This window comes from Chelonoidis abingdonii, chromosome 7 (assembly GCF_003597395.2).
Source record: "Chelonoidis abingdonii isolate Lonesome George chromosome 7, CheloAbing_2.0, whole genome shotgun sequence".
NCBI lineage: Eukaryota > Metazoa > Chordata > Testudines > Testudinidae > Chelonoidis > Chelonoidis abingdonii.
The window spans coordinates 44,711,758-44,728,584 of record NC_133775.1 but is presented as its reverse complement, the minus strand read 5'-3'; the positions used below and the strand labels follow the sequence as shown (position 1 = coordinate 44,728,584).

At 36.2% G+C, this 16,827-nt stretch overlaps 1 long non-coding RNA gene across 1 annotated transcript in view; it reads right to left on the bottom strand.

Moving 5' to 3' along the window:
* Positions 1–14,405, bottom strand: part of LOC116820798 (uncharacterized) — an 80,289-nt gene extending 65,884 nt beyond the window's left edge. The window contains exons 1-3 of the long non-coding RNA XR_012656260.1: positions 14,063–14,405; positions 8,104–8,201; positions 5,017–5,131 (exon numbers count right to left, since the gene is read on the bottom strand). This is a non-coding gene — a long non-coding RNA (uncharacterized LOC116820798). The remainder of the gene's footprint in view (positions 1–5,016; positions 5,132–8,103; positions 8,202–14,062) is intronic.
* Between the last annotated feature and the right edge of the window lie 2,422 nt (positions 14,406–16,827).

Genomic DNA, 16,827 nt, shown 5'->3' with positions numbered 1-16,827 from the left:
TACAGAAGATGCTAAAATATATTGTTTGTAAGAGAGCAGATGTGAGAAGACATGAACTGACCTTTTGATTATCTGATTTTTTTGTTAACATGTAATTGGCTTAAGACTACTAGCTTGCAAACGGCCTGGGTAAACTGTTTGTTTTTGTCATGGTAAAAAGGGATTTTGGCCACAGTATATACACCAATATATTTCATAAATTTATAGTAGTAATTGGATTTTATTTTTAAAAACTCTGAATACTGCCCTTTTTTATCAATGTATTATGGTATCTCTTGTTAACAAGAAGATTCACAGAACATTTATTTCTGCACAGTAAGAAACATGACATTTTCCTGCATTGCAGCCTAAACTGTGTATAGAAGATGGATTTAATGTGTAGAAGAGGATTAATGATTTGGTTTTACTTATTCAGAGTTACAGCAGAGTTTGGATGTGCATAAGCTTTGACAATTTACCAAATGGCTCACTCTTCATTTACTAACTCAATCTGTCCGATATGGTTTTCAGGGATGGAATCTTAATAGGAGCCCAAAGTTATGCTACAGAACTGGTTGGGACTTCAGACAGAATTTAAATATCAGTGCCAATCAAACTGCCATAATGAATGATCTTCTGAATGGCGTTATATAAATCCTTGTATTCAGAGCATGACTTTTTGGTGTACAAAGGAAGACTGTCTCATAATATGTGATGGGGAAAGGAATTACCAAAATAAGGCAAAAGGCAAGGATGAATCTGCAATGTGAATTTAACCATAAAATAAAACTTAGAGGTTTTTTTTAACACATGACACCAATAAGGGAGAAAAGAGGAAGTTTGGATTTAGTAATAAAATGCTGACAGATTAATCCCACAGACTAAGATAACTGAATGCTTCATGTTTTGACTTGCTGAAATTTGGTGAGACTAAATGTTAGCTTCCCTGTAAGTACTTCTGCTTATCTTGTTTAAGTTTGCTCCTAGTTTTGTAAGCCTGGTAGCCTCTTACAGAATAGATTTTGAGTCCATAGCCTAGTGGATATATTTGCATGATTCCCATTGTTATCATGGGGAAACTGTGTACTTGTGCACACCATATATAAACATACCTGGAAGTGTGTAGTACAGATGTATATGCAGTTCCTGATGTTAATGATGCTTTTTGCCCAGAAATACTTCATAAGAAAAATTTGAACTTCTAGCTACTTTAAGAAAGAAAAACCCCTTCCAGACTTACTTTTCCCTGTCTCTCAAGGCATATGAGCAAAATCCCGTTCTTGCAACTAGGGGATGCATTTCAGAGGCTGGGGCTAGTGTAGAGTTCTGCTGGCTGTGAAGTGGGACCAGAATCATCCTGCAACAGGAGGCTGGTGGGAGTACAGGTGGAATGTATGGATGAGGTGAACCTGACTGCTGCTACTTAAAAGAAGCAAAACTCCCCTCAAGGGCTCTAGTAATAAATCTTCAGGCAAAATCTTGGTTCCTTTGCCAATACTCCCATTAGTTTCATGTCATTATCTTGCGATGCCGGCTACAACAGTGCCATGTGAACACCTGAATTGCTCTGTGTAGCTCAAAAGCTTGTCTCTTTCACCAACAGGAGTTAGTCCAATAAAAGACATTACCTTACCGACCTTGTCTGTCCTGAATAAAGATCATAGATTGGCTAAATTCTGTATTCTGTTGTATATTTTCAAATGACTGTAAAATCGTACCTTTTAAAAATCTTCAGGTAGTCAGGCATTCTTCAAAGAATGTATAGTAGTTATTTTAGGATTATTTGATTATAATTAGGGCTGTCAATTAATCACAGTTAACTCACGTGATTAACTCAAAAAAACATGATTAATTGCAGTTTTAATAGCATTGTTAATGAATTTCAATTGGTATTCTATTGTTTAAATATATTGAATGTATTTTCAACCTTTTCAAATATTGATTTCAATTACAACACAGAATACAGTCAGTATTATTGATTACAAATATTTGCACCATAAAAATAAAAGAAACAGTATTTTTCAATTCATTTCATACAAGTACTGTAGTGCAAGCTCTTAATCGTGAAAGTGCAATTTACAAATGTACAATTTTTTGTTACATAACTGCACTCAAAAACAAAAGAATGCAAACTTTAGAGACTCCTAGTCCATTCAGTCCTACTTCTTGTTCAGCCAATCGCTAAGACAAACAAGGTTGTTTACATTTACAGGAGATAATGCTGCTCACTTCTTATTTACAATGTCACCAGAAAGTGAGAACAGACATTTTGTATGGCACTTTTGTAGCTGGCATTGCAAGGTCTTTACATTCCAGATATGCTAAACATTCGTATGCCCCTTCATGATTTGGCCACCATTCCAGAGGACATGCTTCCATGCTGATGATAGTTTAAAAAAAATGCATTAATTAAATTTGTGATTGAACTCTGTGGGGGAGAATTGTATGTCTCTGGGTCTATTTTATCTGCATTTCCATGTTATAGTAGTCTCAGATGATGACTCAGCACATGTTGTTCGTTTTAAGAAAACTTTCACTGCAGATTTGATAAAATGCAAAGAAGGTACCAATGTAAGATTTCTAAAGATAGCTACAGCACTCGACCCAAGGTTTAAGAATCTGAAGTGCCTTCCAAAATCTAAGAGGGATGAGGCATGGAGCATGCGTTCAGAAGTCTTAAAAAAGCAACACTCTGATGTGGAAACTACGGAACCCAAACCACCAAAAAAGAAAATCAACCTTCTGCTGCTGGCATCTGACTCAGATGATGAAAATGAACATGCGTCGGTCTGCACTGCTTTGGGTTGTTATGGAGCAGAATCCATCATCAGCATGGATGCATGTCCTCTAGAATGGTGATTCATATGTCCCTTCATGCTTTAATCTTTAGTGCATCTGGCACATTAATATCTTGTGATGCCAGCTACAACAGTGCCATGTGAACACCTGTTCTCTCTTTCAGGTGACATTGAGAACAAGAAGTGAGCAGAATTATCTCCTGCAAATGTAAACAAACATGTTTGTGTGATTGGCTGAACAGGAAATAGGACTGAGTGGACTTGTAGGCTCTAAAGTTTTACACTGTTTTTTATTTTTGACTGCAGTTATTTTTTGGTACATAATTCTACATTTGTAAGTTCAACTTTCATGATAGATTGCACTACAGTACTTGTAGTAGGTGAACTGGAAAATACTATTTTTTGCAGTGCAAATATTTTTAATAAAAAAATAGTGAGCACTGTACACTTTGTATTCTTTCTTACAACTGAAATCAATATATTTGAAAATGTAGAAAACATCCAAAATATTTAAATAAATGACATTCAATTGTTTAACAATGCGATTAATTGTGATCATTTTTTTTAATCGCTTGAAAGCCGTACTTATGTTATTAACTAACTAAATATAGCTTACTGCTCTTTGTTCCCCAGGTTGGTTCAGGCTGTGTAGAGATTTGTTTTCCATTATGGGTAGGGTCAACTAGCCTTTTCAAAACCATTGCCAATTCAACATGGAAGACTCTCCTAATACCATGGTGATAAGTGACGTGAGAGAGAGAACCCATCCTGGGAAGTATCCTAGGCATATCCATGTCATATAGGAGAGAGGTGATTGTAAATATTTGTTGCAAGTATAATGAAGACATCCAGGATGTAAAGCCAAAATAAAACTAATGTGCAAGCACTTATTGGTACAAAAAATTCCACAATGACAAAAACCTGTGTCTGGGTGGGTATTTCTCCTCATATACAGCAAAACAAAAATTGATGATCGTCTCACTATGATGTTACATGAACATAGTGTATAATACTACTTCATTCTGTTTTATTCCAATACCAGCTCTACACTGCTATGTATTTCCATCACAAAGACAAGATCTGTCCATTTTTGGTCCACAAAATTATTTGAATTCTCAGCTGTGCAAAAAATATAATTTTGACAAGTGTATTTGACCTTCAGTGAAATTAAGTACCTGCACTAAATCTCAGTCTTGAAAACAATGTATGTCATTTCAGGAGGGAAAAGGAATAGTTTTGGAAGAAACCAATTCCAGTTCCATGGTATAGTACCGTGTTTACATTTAGAGTCACTTTAAAAATCTGTTTCTTCATTTTAATGTATTCTCAAACAAAGAGTATTGATGACATGTTAACAGCTGCATTGTTAACAGGAACACACATGTTTTGGGGAAAAAAAGCCACTGCCTAGATCTGGAAAGAGATTTTGAACGTGACATTCACGACCCTAGTTTCCATATTTTTCTGACACTTTTTTGCTGTCTGTATATTACACATGGAGATGAGACCAAAACAGAAAACTGACTTTAAACCTTTCCTAGAGCTTTGGGAACCTTTGTGACTTCAGCCTACTTCAAAAATAGGCTGGACTAGAATACTAGTTCCAAAGAACCTTGTCAACCATATCACCCACCAGTGAATGCCACCACTCCTGGGGTAGAATATGACCACTGCAGCACACCCATCACCATGCAGTGGTATAGGGCAAGAAAGATGCATCCAATTGAAACTACAATGATGATGTAGGTGGAAAAAGCTAATGATATATTTAGATTTATATTAAAAGGTACAAAATGTTTAAAAAGGTGCCTATATTACCCTAGGTGGCTTTGACATATTTAGAAAAAACAGTCCAGCTAAAATCTTTAGCCTAATATGAAATTCAACCCCCAGTCAAAAACATCCCCTCAAAAAGCTGAACTTTAAACCTTCTTTAGACTCATCCTACTCAAATAGTAGAGTGAAGACACCAGTCTTGGAGCATACCCTGAGCCTCAGCGGTCCTGGTCTATTTTGAATCTCAATGGTGGGAGTGCGTTGCTAAAAGTAAGGACCTTGGCAGAGAGAGCATTACCATTCACCCACTCTTCTAAGTCAAACCCCTCTGCTCAGTGCAACTGTGGCAGTATGGCACAGGGAGACAGGAGGTCTCCTGGACTGGCTGATACAAAGCCATTTACGCTTTTCTAGGTCAACTTTTAAATTCTCCCCAGAAATAGCGTGTATAGCTGCCCCTTACCAAACGGGCTGTCACCAACTTAAGTTTCCATCTAGATTTTTAAATTCCTGTGCCAATGTAGAGTGCATTTCAGCAATCACATCACAAGAGGAAATCATTGTAGCCAGGTCCACACCTGAACAAAATAATTGCAATCTCTTAGTAGGACACAGATGGGGGCGGGGAGAGGGGGGAGGGGAAGCATCCCTGGAGATGGACTTTAACCAAAGTAGCTGAAGAAAAATCCCTCCTCTTACAGAAAATACCACAGAATCTTTAATGGATGCATAGGTTAGGATACCATTTTTACATCTTGTATGAAAAATGGTGACACTTGTAGCTTAATTTAGCAAACAGGCAATTTCAGTAACTATTTATCAAACCTCTAGGGTACACACACATATGAAATGTTACACCGTGTCTGTAATATATATGCATTATGTATAACACATCGCATATTTCGTTTATAATGTCATTTGTTGAAGATACTTCTTAAAATCCAAACTTGAATTATAGACTTGTAGTATGACTTCCTTTATTACTAACTATAAATGTTAGTTTTTCTCAATATTTATATCAGCCAAGATCTAATTAATAGTACAAGAAATCAATTTTTCTGAGAACATCAGTTAGCCAAAGTGCTTCTCTTGTTTTTGTTTTACATTTCCATAGCAAAGACAACTATTAATTTAAGCAATCAATAATGTTGCTACTCTATGTTGCATAGCCTGTCTGTAATTTACCATACTGGCTAATGTGTCATACCAGTTAATTTTAATCTTGTATTTGGCTATTTAGAGGTACACTCTGAGACACACAAGAAGAATTCTTTCAAACAGGATTTTGCTCTTTATTAATTTAATGTGGTAATTATTAAATTATTAATTTAAGAGGAGGGATGAGGGGAGGAACACACAAAATAAGTCTGTGTTCTAAATAAAAAGCTACACCTTGATGTCATATGTTTCTGCTAATGTTGTGTAAAATACTCTATGCACTTTGCAGTGTGTGTGAAACCTGCACAAACTTTCCAATAAAGTTTAAAGCACTTGCAAAAATGTTGCACCTGGAGCAAGGGGGAGTGAAGAAGTCAAAGGTCAGTATTAGGCATTAAGGCATTGACTAAACAGACTTCACACTCAGTGAAAAGTCCAGACAACCCCTGCAGTGTCATCTTACAACTCTGGTTTTCTTCTTTTCAAGACATAGTAATCCATAAATACACTCAAGTCACCAGCAGCTTCACTCTCCTTTTTTTTTTTTTTTTAAACTTCCATTTTTTCCCACTTCTATGAAGAGCTGAAATTTTAACCCTTATGTCTTTGGATAAACTTTGGGAACTGCTTATCTTCTCCCTTACGTTGTCATTCACTATATTTCTCTTTTTTAAATGCTACCCTTTGCAAATTATCCTTCTGGAAAAAAATAGCTTAAAATGATCTACAAATAATACTTCAAAGTTGAAGTTAAGCCTCAGCATATGGACAACATCTCCTGGAAAATCACCAGATTTCTTAAATAACAATCATACAACCCTGCAAATAATTTAACTGCAATCTTCTTTTGAAGACCATTTTAAACAAAGGCTTCACACATTTCATGCAAAAAAAAAAAAAAAAAAAAGTTCCAAGATTATTTTCCTGGTTAAAATAAATTGATTTCAGCTAGAAGACTGCATGATGACTATTTTTTTAAAAGGTACAGAAGGAAATACTTCTACATTTTGATTAAAATTAAAGGTAAAACAAAAATGGTGCTTGTGCTTTCATCATACAATTAAATATTTCAGTTTTGCACATATTGCTTTTATGATATGAAATTATGAGACAAAATAATTTTAAAATCATTTTATCCAATCCCATTATCCACATCCAAAGCTTAGGGGACTGGATAAACTGCTAATACAGTCTGGTGCTTTGACAGTAAAAATAGGCTGGTGAAACACATCTCATCAATAGCTCATACCCTACACATTTTGCTTACTTCCCCTCTTAATCCTGTGCACTGCATGAATCTGAAGTTCCACACAGGATATTTCACCTCAAGCTTCTTTCTCATCACTCTGCCCATTCCGAGAAGCAGAGGAGACATGGACACAGACCTGCTACAGTTTCGTTTTCCTAATGGGTTTTTATAACCTGAACAGAGTTGTCAAGACATTTGGAAGTATGTGTGTAAGTACTACTTTCTAATTCTGCATGAATATTGATTAATGCAAACACTCTATGGAGAGTGAGTGTTTTCTTTGTTTGTGAAGAGCACCATCATAGTTGTACATAGACAAAAATAAATTTTTTCCAGTTCTATGCATGTGATTCAGACAGCAATTTCACTTCACCACAAAATGGCGGCCTGAAAGAAACCTCTGTTAAGTCTCCTGCTCTGCAGGACTCTTTACTGTGCTGTGATTTTAGAAATGCAACACCCATGAATTTGTGATTTAGATCAATTAAGTAACAAAATCTGTTACCATACAGAAAACAGAATGGCTAAATACTTCTTTCAGCTTTACTCATCCAACCCTACTTCAGTATAACAGAGAGCAGAATCAGGTTAAGGAAATGTAACTGTTCAAACTAGTGCAAGGGTTTTATAGAACCAGTTTCTACAAAGTCTTCACTCCTGTGCTTAAAGTTCAGCACATGCTTAACCCTACTGAAGTCAATGGACTACTCCTTTGCTTTAAATTTAGCCATGTGCTTAAGTGCCTTGCTGAATCAGGGCCTAAATGCATCAATATCACAGGTAAAAATAAGGGGACCAGAGACTGCCACCCTTGCTCACCTTGAGAAACACCTTCTTAAGTCAAGCAAATGAAATGAGTGGGACAACTTACAGAGTAAGGTACTACACCACATTAGTAGGCTTCGCAATCCAGCCCTACCTGACTATATTTTATACTGAAGATGAAACTATCTCACTTATCTTCTTAAATACTAATAACATTTTGCTAACAGCAAGCAAAATACTATATGCCCAAACAGATGAAATGTTTCAAGTAAACTAAATGAAAATGGAATATTGTACGTAGCTAAAAGCACACACTTTCTACCTTTTCAGCTAAAGAAAGTACATTTTTGTTTGTTTAATAGGCCCAAGCATACAGACCTGATGCAGATAAACATGGAAGTCAACTGGAATTTTGCCTTCATATTCTGTTCAGTGCTGCTTCTTATGCCCTCCTTTGTGGTATTTGAGCATAGGGCCTGCAACAATAATTACATGTCCAAAGCACTAATTAATCCTCTGTGGTGTATATAGCTGATTACCCTGTTACAAATGAGGAAACCGAGGCAGGGGTTAAGTGAATTGTCCATAGCTGCATAACTCATTGGGAGAGCTGGCATTAGAACCAAAATCTCCTGATTCTTAGTAGCATGCTCTTATTATGAGACTGCAAATGTAGGAATGGACCTAAGGTGTCTTTGCTCTATTTGATGTTTTCAGACACATCTACTATTTTGTTCATTCTTTCTGATACATTCCTAAATGGTGTATATATAGATATATTGGTTTAAAAAAACATGCCTGGTAATTTTCGTTCTGCTGTCTTTCCCCTTTTCCTCATTCACCTTACACCTGAAGAATGACTGAGGCTTTAATGAAACTTTCTTCAATTGAAGAAAAGGAGGATATTTCACAGTGACATGTAAACATACTTTCATCAGTAAACCAGAGATTTATGGGGAAAAATCTCTTGCTTCAGGTTCATAGTTGTGGGTGCCAATTGGAGCATAATACTAGTCCAGGACTTGAATGATACAGAAATTTTACATTTAGTGGTCACAACAATAACCAATTTATAACCATCTTTGATATTTCTTTAACTGTTATATATGGCCCTGTATTGGTTTCAGTCAGGCAATTTTTCATCCCCTTCTAAATTGTCCATCGTGTCCGCTTAGCTTGTCTGCAGATTAAGGGAATTTGTAGATTTCTGATCTATTATGTGTTTCTTAAATACAATAATTGTTAAATCTCAATAAATGTATATCCATTGTACATTTCTTACTAAACACAAACAAAATTGTAAATGGTGGATATTGTGGTACAATTTGTGTCAATTTTATCTAGTTAGTGTGTGTGTGTGTGTGTATGTACACATTCTCACACACCAGCTACAGAATATATAATTTTGACACAGTTTACATTGTAATCTATAATTCAGTTTAGGGGAGTATATATAACACGTAGACAAGCTGCTAATGATTACATGTTTTAGATACTAGGTTGGTGTGCGCAGTTAAAAACTTAAGTAGTTTGAAATAAGATTTTGCTGGTAATATTTTAATATTTGATTTTTTTCATTTGAAAAGCCCCACCTCCCTTGCATCTTCCAACTTCAAGAGACAATGGAAAGAAATCCATCATTCCATAATTCACTTGTTCCTTCCCTTAATGGTAATGAGCGGGGTTTTTGTAGATTAGACAAAGAATAAATGGAGAGAACTTGTTTGCCTGGAGAGGGAAACAGAACTTTTTTCTTGTGCTTCCAATAGAGAGAAGAACTTGCAGTGATTTTGCCTGAACACTTCTAACAACATTGCAGTTTTGTATTACTAATATGAATTAAAAATATTTAAATTATTTCAGCTCTGGCTAGAAAGGATACAAGACAAAGAAGAGATTGATGCAGCGTGCCTCACAATGACTCTACTGATTTCTCTACTGGCCCTTCCTCTGCACATGGTCAATTGGAATTGAAAATTCTCTTCTGATTTCATTTGCTGGAATTTTAAAGCAGGTCAGGAAGAAAGATGTTATTGAAAAGAAAATTCTCATCTAAATAAGAAAAGAACACGTGGCCATCTGGTCTAACTATACCATGCCGAAAGTCATTTAAACTCAGTTGTAGTCTTGATCTTGCAACAGTTTACCAAAAAATCAAATGGAAATCTGTTTACATTAAAATACCCTAAATGTTTTTATCTATAAATATGCAATGCACAGTTCATTTCCTATCTGTGATGCATGAGCTCATTTGACCCCACCGCCTTACTGAGCTGGACTGCATTTCTGGCAGGCAAGGTTTCAGTTGTTCTCGCCCTACTTTTGCTACATAAAAGTACCAAAAGAGCAACCCAATTTTTGAAAGTTTTGTGTGATCCCAAGTAGTTTCTACTCATGCCTGATGTTTGTATTTACACGTAAAGGAGGTATTCAGAGGCGATATAATTTTTTTTTAAAGTAATTAGAACTGGAAGTTTCTATGCGTTGTGCTGTAGTGTTTATACAACCAATTACAGTGCACAGGCTAGCAGTCCATGTGGAATAGATATCAAACTCCTCATTTTGTTTAGACTAGAGTCATAAATATGTGTGAATTTTCATGCCCTCTTTGTTTCACCATCAGCAGCTATTTACAAATTTAAAGAAAAAGTGAGTTTGAAAATTTTGGCCTATGTTTTTGGCTAATTTAGACTGGTTACAAAATTAGTCTCCTAGATTCATATTTAGGTGCTTCAATATAAATGGCTTTATTTTCAAAGGTGCTGTGACTCTACAGTTTACACTGATTTTGGCAGAGTTTGCTGAGTGCTTATGAAAATGGAGTCACTTTTGTTTAGGCACTTAAATATGTACCTAAGGCCTAACTGTAAATACTGAGAAATGAAAATTTTGGCTTATAGTTCTTTTGATTCAAAAATGAACTTTTCCAGTTAAGCACATTCTGTACATCAATATTTATTAGCTAGTTGGAAAAAATCCACTCCAGTTTAAAGTGTAATCCATACCTTACGTTTGGTAGGAGAATTCATTCTTTTGTAGCATTTTAGAACATAGGAAATGGAAAAAACCCCACTAATTATAATTATTACCTTTAGAAAATACACATCAGCACTTTAGTCTATAGCTAACAAAATGATTTTTAATTATACATAATATTATACAAATACATAATATTTTAATTATGAAATATTAATGTAAGGTTTTATTTTCAAGGATAATACCAGAAAAAGGAAAAAAAAGATTAGCAAATAAAGAAATTGTGAGGAATGAGTGTTGTGTGGTGTATTTTTCACGGATATATCCATCAGTGTAGCTACTGATATATTATGCCTTTTTCAAACAAGATGTATTAAATTATTCTTTCAGGAAACTGTTTGTTTATTTGTATGAGAATTTGGATTTATATAGTTAGAAAACTTGATTGATGTATTCAATCTTTTATTTCTTCGAATTATGCTCTAGAAGCCTGCAGCCCTATTTGAGGTACTGGATGCTGTTGTCATTATGTGCAACTTACTCTTATTTTCTCTCTTTTCCTCTTTAAGCAACTTTCTAGTAAGTTTTATAAATTGCTCAGCTCACCCAAAATAATCAACATATGGGATACCCATACTGGGGTCCTGTTTTCAAGTCTAAATCTAGTATACTATTTGCTGGGGGGTTGGCGGGGAGTGTGAGTGTGTGTTGATGACAACTATAATACCAATAAAAGAAAATCACTAAAGTCATTTATCTTTTTCCTAAAAGCCAGCTGATATTTTTAGTAAACCATACTTTCTTAAACCTTGTCAGGTGATGGTTTGTTTTTTTTTTTAAATTATGCACTGTATGTAAGTATTTTAAAGTGTTATTCAGAGTAATTTGATTAAAAAAAAATCCTTTTCCAAAACTCTATACCATCTAGCCAGTGACAATGAAATGCATGAATTTCAAAGAATAACATTTCTAGTGAATACATTTAAAAGTTAAATGGGAAATGGTTCAAAGAATAAAAGAATCTTCCTTTCCCCCGAGTATCTGTGCTAACTCCACCCCCAGCCACACCAAACTACTGTGCGTGACTATTTTTGGGAGTACAGTGTTCAAAAGACAAACTTTCTGGAAGTAATGAGACACAGCCAATCAGTGTTTCTCCAGGGAGTGCAGTAACTGCTTGACAATTGGAAAGCCAGATTCCCATAGTCAGATTGACTACCTCAACTAACCCCCCTCAATTTGGACATGGTTTGCCCACTGGTATTTGAATACCACTAGGTTTGAAGGTGCTCAAAATCATCTGAGAGTTGTTAATCTCTCTAAAACCTAACCTATATTTCTAAAGATTCACATTTTCAAAAACAAGATCCCTGAATTACTAGTATATCATATATACATACATAGTATCTTGTATGTGCATAAGCAAGTACAGTGTTTCTACAATAAGTGTATGTGATCTATCTGACAACATACTGTATGCATAAAAGATACATCATATACAGGGGAATAATACTGGTTGTAAAAATGAAGAATAGATGTACAGGTTGCATGCCAGAGATATAGTACACCATAGCTATAGGAATATTTGTGTGTTCATGATATATACACAATCACACAATTATCCAGCACCAAGCACCCTGTTTAATAAATGCATTTTCATATATTATTAAATAATATACGACTTAAAACTGAGATTGCCCAGAGTAACGCAAAAAAGGGATGATTGTTTGTCTTCAGTGTTTCTGAGTATTGGGTAATACTTCTTGTGCCTAGTCTACACATACAGAGAACTAAGCTTGTTGCCGTGGGCATTGCGTGCGGCTCCTTGAGTAGAGGGGACAAAATCTGCTGGAATCCAGACAGGCTAGCATAGCGCCTCTGTTGATGCAATTATGTCTAGCTTCAGGTGTCTCAGCTAACAGTGGGCGGCGGAGTTGGGGAGAGGTTGTGGAATGGAACGAGAGAGTAAGACAACGAAAGAAATGGGTACTTAAAAGGATTAATAGTTGAAAAATTCAAGGTCAGTTCTCCTTTTAAATGAAATGTATTCTTTGGGTTCTCGTGCACAATGGGAGCATGTGAACATCTGCCCAGGAAGATTTAATTTAAGCCATACTAGTAGTGGCTAAGCCTTCAACAATCTTTTCTTATTGAGGTTTTTGTTTTTTGCTTTTTTTTAAAGAAAGTATGAAAATCTTCACTCAAACTGTTTTCATCTCCATGTTTTCGTACAGAGCCAGACTGACTAGGTCTGAACCCATTGTCTTTTCCTTTTCTTTCTGTTAGCCTGTGAAAATACTTTCAGAATGTAACTTTTAAAAGAAGATTTTGACTTTTCAAGGATTTCTAATTTAAATACAGAAGGATAAATCAGTGTGCTATTATCTATTTGGGGTTCAATTTTCATGTTCTAGGGAATGGGGGGGGAAGAGAACCACCTCTGCTTTGTCTGTTGCTTCTGTTTGAGAACTCTTGTAAATTTTACGCAGAAAGCAACTTAGATCTACCGAGATCTCCTGGCGAGCAAAGATCTTGGTAAGCTATCAAAATGCATCTCATTATGAATGTGTTGTTATTTCTCCCCCTACCCCCGCCTTCTGACATTATGCTGTGAAAAGTCTCATACCCGTTCGCAACCCATCAGGAATCTGAGTGAATTCTTTCTAAATGGAAGGCAGGATTCAGAAATGTTTAAAGCAGCCTGTCCAAGCCCCTCCTCACACTGAACGATTCCAGATTGAATATTTATTACCTGTTTTTTTTTTAAATGCAACCATAAGCCTTTCTCTCTGTCTCCCCCCCCCCCGCCCCACAAGAACACTGAAAGGGGTGGGATGGGAACTTTCCTTGACTTCATTGTTCAAAACATAAGAGCTATTTGCCCCATAGTCTCTTTGCTGTCTTTCAGAGCTAATTATAATAACTGTCAGATGTCTGCAAAGTGTGGACTGTCCTTGCCAGCAGAGACAGCAAAGTTTGCCTTTATTTTTTCCCCACTGGGGACAGATCAGGCCTGTGTAAACACAGAGCGCAAATAAAAGTGAACAACACATACCCGTGGGGCTTTTTTTGCCTTCATTTTTCTTTATGAACAAAGCAGCACACTGGCTATGTTAGGAAGCAGTGTGGCATGCAGCTCTGATACAGACACTGCCCTGAGGGATAACTGATTTTTTTCCCCTTCTTCTTTTACTGAAGCATGCAGGAAATATCCCTGAAAGATTCCCAGTTGTCTTAGATAATTTTCAATCTTCATAGCCAGAGAAAAATAATAGAGCATGTTTTAAAGATACGGTGCATGCAACATGTAAACAGCATTACACTGCACACTTTAAGAGTGAAAATAAAAATCGATACTCACAGTTTCATACTGCAAGGCTGTGCTAGTCACTGTTTCCTTCAGTAGAGATGAGTGTGGTGAGTGAATGTCAAGGATGCAGATCCCAATTTAATGCAGAAGGAAAGTATAAAAGTGCTTCATTAAGTCACTCGGAATTCAGCCACTTGTGCTCAGACATCCCATTGCTGCTGTGCAAGCTGTACTATCTGCAGTTCTGAATTGAACTAAATACGGCCCATGTGAAAGACAAGGGAAATGCTGTCATGTGAGGCACACAAATCCACCCTATTGGCTCTGAAGGCATAACTTAGGCATCCTTGTTTTTCCACTATTGGTTAATAGTTAAAACTGAAACACAAGGTCTTCCTAGTGAGTCCCTTTTCCCTCTGTGCATGGAAGAATGAGTGTAGGATTTTACAGTGACAGGATTAGTTAAGAAAGGAACTGAAGTCATCCTTTGACTGAGTCTGGTGGGTGGGGATTGGAGGCTGAGCTATGTGTGTGTGTATCCTTCTGCAGTCTTGCTTGGGCTTTGCATGTCGGAAAAACTTGCAATTACTTTGGAGTTGAAACTAAAAGTTATGTGGGGTTAAGCAAGAGCTTTTGTTTTTAGATTAAGGTTTAATATTGCAGAATGCAGTATGGTTTTATTGTATTCATTACCATGTTTTATCTGATTTAACAGATTATTTATTATCACTTTTCATAGATTCACAGATTTTAAGCTCAGAAGGGACCACTGTGATCATCTGGTCTGATCCCCTGCCTAATTCATCCAAGTGATTCGTATATTTTGCACAATAAACTTGTGGTTGAACTAGAGCATAACTTTTACAAAGCTGTCCAATTGCACAGAACTATTATTATTCTAACATTATTACATTTAGTAAGCAATGAAAATCATAAACTTCATTATTGCCAAGATGTGGTAATTGCAAGAATAATCAAGAAATTATTAGAATTGAGCAGGAGGGAAGAAGATCAACTCTTCTCTATTTAAATGTTCTGCCCATTTGCCTGATTTAGTTATGCAGACATCAGTGGTAATTTGAAACAGTAGTCAGTCATGTGTGACATACTACTCCAATTAACCCTTATTAAAAAGACCTTTCTGAAATCCAGTATGCACACAATCACAGAAATTAGATATAGGAGAGATCGATCAGAGTTACCTAGCCCATCCTCCTGTCAGTTCAAGATTGTTCCCTCTTCTACATTTTAAGGGCTTACATCCAGTCTAGTTCTAAATATCCTAAACAATGGCACTTCTGTCAATTCTGTGGGAGAGCGTTCTTGAGCGTAAAGGCTCAATTCAGCAATCAAATAGCTTGTCCACGCTTGGAAGTTTATCAACATGGCTATTCCAGAACTTCCATTTTGGTATGTTTCCAAGTGTAGACAAACCCACAGTCTGTTGGAGATTCTCCTACCTAGGTCCTATGCAGCATCCCTTACTCAGATCTTGGTGTCTGGAAATTTTACTGCTATCTAGCCTAACCAGAAGCCTTTTATTTCTTTTCTCATTCCTGCTACTTACATTCTATTGTGCCACCTTTGAACAATTCCTTTTGCTGCTTAGTGTTTACATTATTCAACTATTTATAGACCTTTCTCATATCTACCCTTGTCATTACTTAGCTCAATACAGTATTCCAGGTGTAATGGCAGAAAAGCCATATAGAGTGTGGAGCTGTTCTCCCCTTAGTCTGTGGTGTATACATGATGTCTCAATGACAGATTGTTTTTCACATTACGAATACAGTAAATATAAAAATAAGTCTCCTATCCATTCAACAAGCTAGATTTAATGGAAAAAATACATACAGTGGAGGTTGTTATATCATGATTTCTCTCTCAATCAGAGAATGAAGCAGAAACCAAATGAATGAATGTATCAAATGCAGCTTTTCATCTTTCTGCTGTATTAAAATTGCCATCTTGTCTCAGTAAATTTGTTGATGGCATGCTTCATCAATAGTGAACTGTACAGAAACTACAGGATTGACTACAGTCTCTTTACCCACCAACAGATTGCTATTTAATATGAGAGGAAGGATATAGATCCGTGCATGCATTAGATGGCACAATGGATGGTATCTTTGGAGCGGGGATCATGTATAAAAACACAGGAAGACATCTTCAAGTACGCTGGGGCCCAGTCCTGATTGAGGCCTGTGGATATTTACGCTGTACAAGTAATTAATACTAATAAGTGCTTGCAACTTATGGTACCGAACGACATTCATTCTTCCATCATCATGTTCACCTCAAATCCAATTGGGTTTTAGAGTCCATTTAGTCCAGATATTTCAGTTATTTACATGAAGACAAGCCTGGTGTTTTTGGGGAGTTGTCGTGGTGTAAATGTCACCAGTTTGGCATTAGATCATAAGGGAAAGTGATCTACAACGGAAAATGAAAATGTGTCTTTTTGAATGTTTCATGTCACAAAATCAAGTGGTCTCTGTCCTGTTTTTTCTAGAGGTCTCTATGGATGGCTAAAGAACTTAATTGGATTATTGATATAAGTACCAAGAGAGTGAAATCTGAATCTTCAGAGGAAGGGGGGTTTATTTCAGATTTTTTAAATATATAATATATAAGGCAATATCTGGAACAACAGGATGGGATTAAAATTCTTTCCTCAAGCCCTTTCAGTTAAGGCCTGAAAGCCTCCATATTAAACCCTTACGGTTCTACAGCAAAACCTGGGAAAGACAAGACTTGATATTCCTGGTATATCTGAAACATAATCTACAAGAAGAATAGAAGATGACAGTTTTAAG